Source organism: Coregonus lavaretus (assembly GCF_964263955.1).
Source record: "Coregonus lavaretus genome assembly, contig: HAP1_SCAFFOLD_5258, whole genome shotgun sequence".
NCBI lineage: Eukaryota > Metazoa > Chordata > Actinopteri > Salmoniformes > Salmonidae > Coregonus > Coregonus lavaretus.
In genome coordinates this window covers 25,001-32,500 of record NW_028165892.1, presented here as the reverse complement: position 1 = coordinate 32,500, position 7,500 = coordinate 25,001, and the positions used below count along the sequence as shown (strand labels likewise).

The following is a 7,500-nucleotide window of genomic DNA, read 5'->3' as shown; positions in this document are numbered from 1 at the left end:
TGTTCTCTACCTGTACAGTGTGAAGGGGAGGAGGTCTGGGATCTCCAGTGTGTCTGCATCAGGCTGCTTCTCTCTGTTCTCTCTCTCATACACAACTCTCCACTCCTCCTCCTTCCCTCCCTCCTTCCCATCCCTCTCTCTCACCACCTATAGGGGAGAGAACACAATATGTGAAGATGCAATCAGGATAGAACATCACTTAGAACATCACTTAGATCATCACTTAGATCATGACTTTGAACAATACTGAACATTACTTTGAACTCACTTTTAAATACCCATTTGAACACTACTTTGAACATCACATAGAACATCACTTAGAACATCACTTAGATCATTACTTTGAACATCACTTAGAACATCACTATTTTATTCAATAAAGGATGTTATAAAAGCAGGAAACATCAGGCCTCATATTTATGAAGAGTCTCAGAGTGCTGATTAGGGCTGTGGCGGTCATGACATTTTGTCAGCCGGTGATTGTCAAGCAAATAACTGCCGGTCTCACGGTAATTGACCGGTAATTAACATAAACCCATTTAACATCTCATGGCTTCCACACATCGCCTATAAGTCACTGATGCAGACCTTTGGAACATTTACATTTAAAAAGTCAAATAAATCCGTGTAATATAGCCTGCACCATCACAAAACATCCATTATTTATTTTAGACAGGTCTAAAGAAACATGCTATGAAGAAAATGTTGTCTATTTCAGAAGAGCAGAATAGCATACTCTGAGTTGTCCTAATGTTAGGCCCTGATCTGGCTATTGCCATATGGCTGTGGGCCACACTAGTTAATTTAGCAGAGAAGATTTGCTTAGATTTCTGTGGCATTATTTTATATTATTTTATAGTATGAACAATACAGTTGAACAAAGCTGAATAAAATAGAAAGGATATTTTCTCCAAACGATTTGAGGGAGTGGTCACATGCAGCTATTCTGTGTTGAGCGGTTAACAAAGAAAACAGGTCCTCCTATATGGTTAATGTAGAGTTATTTATGCAACTTTAGTTGTGATACAAACGTTGGGCTGTAGGTTTAGATGTTTAATACATTCTAAGGCTGCATGATGCGACTCTAATGATGAGTCTCATGAAAGGCATGAGCTCTGCTTTGTTTATTGTGCACACTTAATCAGTCTCTCATTCACAATTTGACTAGCACTTGACAATGCCTCGAATTTCCCGGGCGGCATCCCCCTTGTGTGGCCGTAATGTCCCCTAAAAACGTCCATGCCTTTTGCGGCCAGTGGCCGTTGTGCCCTTGGGCTGACTATAATAATTATAATTCCCTTCTTCCTGCTGCCAATCGCCGTGCTCCGAAGTACCTCTCACTCACATGGCTCTCTCAGATATCTCAATTCTTATTAGTCAATGCCTGTCACGTGATCGGGTCCTTCTCACAGGCTACAAGTGAAGACAGACCCATCGGGGAACCAACTGCGCACTTTTAAGTGAAGACAGACACATCGGGGAACCAACTGCGCACTTTTCGTCAGCCAACAAGATGAGTAGGCCTAACGAACAGCAAAAGCACTAACCTATGTCAATCTACTATCCCCCATCGTACAAAAGTTGACCTATTCTATTCTGTGCGAGAAATAAATATTCCAAACATTGTCTGGGACAGTTGTGGGATGCGATAGATCCCAAATTAATATAACCACCAGCATTAAAAAAACGTTTAAAAGCAATGAGGCTAACACTACAGATCAGAACGTTTAGCTTAAAATGTTGATGAACTATTAGGCTATTTCTTCACATTATATGCGCAGCAATGTGCTATAAGCATGAATGTTCCAAAATGCAATCAATTAGCGGGAAAACCCCATTCTCAAAAGTGACCGCAAATGCGATTATGCACGTAATGCTTTTATTATAAAAGGTCCAAACTTGAAACTCAAGCGCAGCCTATGTATTCCAGTTAGGCTTATAAAGCAAATTAATATGCTTCATTTTAAGAAGTTATTTGGCCACTTTGGTTGTGATACAAACCTTATCAAAACATATAGGCCTATGGGCTAGGCTACATGAGATTTGTGAGTCGCTCTGGATAAGAGCGTCTGCTAAATGATGTAAATGTAAATGTAAAATGTGCGACTATGATTTGAAAAAGTCGACAAAAGAAGGCATGCAGTTAAACAACGAATGGAGGACGCTTTTCCCGTGGTTCATTTTCATGCCAGCCAGGTAGGCTATACTCCTGTTGTAAAGAGAAGCAATGTGCTTAATATTAGGAAAGTTGAGAAATAAATATAGTATGCTTAGCCTATAGAAAGCTGATGGGATCCTCCTATTTTTAATAGAGGCCATCAAAACGCTGTTTTCTCATGCAATTGCATAGCCTATAGAAATGTTACGCAACATGAGCTCATGGGCTCTCATGAAGTGTTTGAATACGATTTTTCGATTACATTCGATTTGACGTCAGAGTGATTAGAGGGGCAATAGAGTGCTGAGTACCAGGCACTTAGCAAGTTCGGTAGGATACTAATGACCAGCAGCAGCATCTGAGCTTGGAGAAGCCTAGTTACCGTGACCATCAGAGCTTGGAGAAGCCTAGTTACCGTGACCATCAGAGCTTGGAGAAGCCTAGTTACCGTGACCATCAGAGCTTGGAGAAGCCTAGTTACCGTGACCATCAGAGCTTGGAGAAGCCTAGTTACCGTGACCATCAGAGCTTGGAGAAGCCTAGTTACCGTGACCATCAGAGCTTGGAGAAGCCTAGTTACCGTGACCATCAGAGCTTGGAGAAGCCTAGGTACCGTGACTAAACCGGTCATGTGGAATTTGACTGCGGTGAATTTGACACGTGACCGCCGGTGTGGCGGTAATACGGTCACCGTAAACAACCCTAATGCTGATCTGGGATCAGGTCCTTCCCTGTCCATGTAACAGTATTCATTATGATCTAAAGCTGATCTGGGATCAGGTCCTTCCCTGTCCATGTAACAGTATTCATTATGATCTAAAGCTGATCTGGGATCAGGTCCTTCCCTGTCCATGTAACAGTATTCATTATGATCTAGGATCAGGTCCTTCCCTGTCCATGTAACAGTATTCATTATGATCTAAAGCTCATCCTGCAACAGCTCGTCTACTCTGAGACTCTTTGGGCCCTGGATCCTCCTCGTATATATACGGTCCATATGGGACGACCTACTAATATTAGCTTTGTAGCTAGCTGCCGAAATACTGCTCTGGATTTAATTCACAGGACACACGTTGTAGCTGGATACTACCTTTAATATCTAACAGTGATATATGCTGACCTGTCCTTCCACGATCCATTTGGAGATGACCGTCTTTCCATCGCTGCCGGGGCGGAACCGTAGTGTGGCGGAGCGAGGGCTGATGTTGGAGATGACCAGGTTAGAGGGCACACCAGGAAGCTCTGAGACACAGACACAACAACAGGTTAGAGACAACAACAGGTTAGAGACAACAACAGGTTAGAGACAACAACAGGTTAGAGACAACAACAGGTTAGAGACAACAACAGGTTAGAGACAACAACAGGTTAGAGACAACAACAGGTTAGAGACAACAACAGGTTAGAGACAACAACAGGTTAGAGACAACAACAGGTTAGAGACAACAACAGGTTAGAGACAACAACAGGTTAGAGACAACAACAGGTTAGAGACAACAACAGGTTAGAGACAACAACAACAACAGGTTAGAGACAACAACAGGTTAGAGACGACAACAGGTTAGAGACGACAACAGGTTAGAGACAACAACAGGTTAGAGACAACAACAGGTTAGAGACAACAACAGGTTAGAGACAACAACAGGTTAGAGACAACAACAGGTTAGAGACGACAACAGGTTAGAGACGACAACAACAACAGGTTAGAGACGACAACAGGTTAGAGACGACAACAGGTTAGAGACGACAACAGGTTAGAGACAACAACAGGTTAGAGACAACAACAGGTTAGAGACGACAACAACAACAGGTTAGAGACGACAACAACAACAGGTTAGAGACGACAACAGGTTAGAGACGACAACAGGTTAGAGACAACAACAGGTTAGAGACAACAACAGGTTAGAGACGACAACAGGTTAGAGACAACAACAGGTTAGAGACAACAACAGGTTAGAGACGACAACAGGTTAGAGACGACAACAGGTTAGAGACGACAACAGGTTAGAGACGACAACAGGTTAGAGACAACAACAGGTTAGAGACAACAACAGGTTAGAGACGACAACAACAACAGGTTAGAGACGACAACAACAACAGGTTAGAGACGACAACAGGTTAGAGACGACAACAGGTTAGACACAACAACAGGTTAGAGACAACAACAGGTTAGAGACAACAACAGGTTAGACCAGTGTTTCCCAAACTTGGTCCTCGGAACCCCAAGGGGTGCAGGTTATTTTTTGTTTCCCTACACAACTGATTCAAATAATCAAAGCTTGATGATGAGTTGATTATTTGAATCAGCTGTGTAGTGCTGGGGGCAAAAACCAAAACATGGCACCACTGGGTTAGACACAACTACTAGTTTAATCTATTTCCCTCAAATATCTAATTGAAATCAATCCATGATTTGTGTTTAGCCATTTAATCACAGTAACAGATATTTCCTTATGACTTACATTTGACATTTTAGTCATTTAGCAGGCGCAGCATACATTTTTCATACTGAGCCCCCCCGTGGGAATCGAACCCACAACCCTGGCGTTGCAAGCGCCATGCTCTACCAACCGAGCTACAGGAGGCCCTGCACAACAACAGAGTTAGATGCTACTACCACACGTCCTGAAGTCTATATATCTGGCCCAAATGGCACCCTATTAAATACTGTAGTAAAAGACACAACAACAGAGTTAGATGCTACTACCACACGTCCTGAAGTCTATATATCTGGCCCAAATGGCACCCTATTAAATACTGTAGTAAAAGACACAACAACAGAGTCAGATGCTACTACCACACGTCCTGAAGTCTATATATCTGGCCCAAATGGCACCCTATTAAATACTGTAGTAAAAGACACAACAACAGAGTTAGATGCTACTACCACACGTCCTGAAGTCTATATATCTGGCCCAAATGGCACCCTATTAAATACTGTAGTAAAAGACACAACAACAGAGTTAGATGCTACTACCACACGTCCTGAAGTCTATATATCTGGCCCAAATGGCACCCTATTAAATACTGTAGTAAAAGACACAACAACAGAGTTAGATGCTACTACCACACGTCCTGAAGTCTATATATCTGGCCCAAATGGCACCCTATTAACTCTTCCGAGTCGGCGAACGCTTCGGCGCGTTCAAATCGCGGGCCGGCTTTAGGACCGCGCAGCATCCAAACCAAGTGACGCAGAGGGCTGCCGTCGATTTCATGCAGAAATGGAGACCCGAAGCTACGTTTTGAGTGTTTGTTTCATGTAAATACACCAACTAAAACCAAAGTTATGATAATTTCAATTCCATGAAAAAAGTGCGTCAAAATATGCGCTCTTTTATGAGCGCTTTGCATTTATTATAATAACTTTGTCGTCTTTTGTGATAAAAAGGAACGGAAAAAAACGTGTGCTTGTGCTAACCCGGTTCTTCAGGATGCACACGAGTATATAAACATTCATTCCCATGACAACTAGCCATTGCGAAAGAACGAACGAGAGGAATTAGTTCAGTTCATGAGTAGTTTTGGAGAGTTTTTCACGAGTTAGTATTTCAATTGTTAGTATTTCAAGAGTTTTATTGTCAGCAGTATCGTTTTTGTGAAGCAATATGAGGCGCACACTTCACGTTGAACAAGCCGTCGACTTGTTATTCCAAATGAGCGATGAAGAAACTTTGGAAAGTTCGTCGTCAGACGACGACGACGACGAGCAGCCTGGGCCATCAACAGCCCCCACCCCCACAACAAGCCGACGGAGGCCATCACAGAGGGGGCGTGGAAGGAAGGATCAGGCCAAGACCAGGTCAAGATCTCCAGCCCAGTCAGCAGCACAGCCAGAACAGAGCTCTGAGCCATGGAAAACAGAGACTGATCCTGACACTGCCCCACAAGCCAGTAGGTTCATGCCCCGCAGACCACCAGGAGCCCAGGTGGATTTGCATTCAGGGCACACACCAAAGGACCTCTTCCTGCTCTACTTCGCCGCAGATACAATGAGGACAATCTGCAGAAACACCAACAAACAGGCAGCAAGAAATCAGCAGAAGGGGAGCAAATATCAGTGGACTGACGTTGATGTGGAGGAACTGCACAGATTTCTGGGTCTCCTCATCTACACCTCATTGGTGACTCTGCCTAGTATCCAGGACTACTGGAAACAAAGCCACATATTGTCTGTTTCATTGCCAGCGAAGGTCATGCCAAGAGACAGATTCCGGTCCATCTCATGGAACATCCACCTAAGTGATCCAGAGGAGGATGTCATAAATGACCAGCGCAAAGGTACACCCCAGCATGACAAACTGTTCAGGGTCAAACCTCTGATGGACGACATTCGCACTGCCTGCCAGGCTCATTACCATCCTAAGAAGGAACTGTCAGTCGACGAGAGGATGGTGGCTACAAAAGCCAAAACTGGCATGACCCAGTACATGAAGGACAAGCCTAACAAATGGGGGATCAAGCTCTTTGTGTTGGTAGAGTCTAACAATGGCTACACTCTAAACTTCAACGTGTATGTTGGGAAAGCACACACACCCAGCGTGCATGGACTTTCATATGATGCTGTTATGGACCTCATTCAGCCATCACATCTTGGTACAGGATACCATATTTATATGGACAATTTCTACACCAGCCCAAAACTGTTCCTGAGTTTGGGAAGTATGAAGTTTGGAGCCTGTGGGACCTACAGAAGCAACAGAAAAGGGTGTCCTAGTGGCAGAGAAAATGCCCTCACCAGCAAATCGAAGAGGGGGTCTGTGAGATGGATCAGAGAGGATCGCCTGGTCTTTGTGAAGTGGATGGATACGCGGGAGGTGTCGGTGTGCTCCACAATCCACCCAGCGTTTTCGGGCGAGACAATCAAGAGGAAGGTGAAGGAAGGACCTGGACGCTGGGTAGCAAAAGACATTCCCTGCCCTACCCCCATCATGGCCTACAATAAGTACATGGGAGGGGTTGACCTGTCAGACCAGCTTCTCCAGTATTACTCAACCCATCGCAGAACTGCTCGCTGGTACCGTACCCTCTTCCTGCATTTTTTGGACATGGGAACAACAAATGCATACATCCTGCACTGTGACATCAGTGCGACCCAACAGGTCACACCCATGACGCACAAGAACTTTGTGGCAGAACTTGTGGCCCAGCTGTGCGGAGTGACCCAGACAGGGGTTCCACTTCAAAAAAGCACCAGCCATGTTCCTGTGGCCATTGCCAATGTTGCAGAGGCCAAAGACAAAGCCACAGCAGGCCGCAGGGTTTGTCAACGCTGTAAACAAGTTGACAAGAAGAGGTTTGTCACACCATGGAAGTGCAAGGCCTGTGATGTGGCTCTCTGT

At 44.4% G+C, this 7,500-nt stretch overlaps 1 pseudogene across 1 annotated transcript in view; it reads right to left on the bottom strand.

The window, feature by feature from the left end:
* Positions 1-7,500, bottom strand: part of LOC311115328 (protein sidekick-1-like) — a 40,315-nt pseudogene that overhangs the window by 9,311 nt on the left and 23,504 nt on the right. Inside the window, exons 7-8 of the transcript in view lie at positions 3,279-3,400; positions 11-147 (exon numbers count right to left, since the gene is read on the bottom strand). The product of the transcript in view is annotated as a protein sidekick-1-like (transcript). The remainder of the gene's footprint in view (positions 1-10; positions 148-3,278; positions 3,401-7,500) is intronic.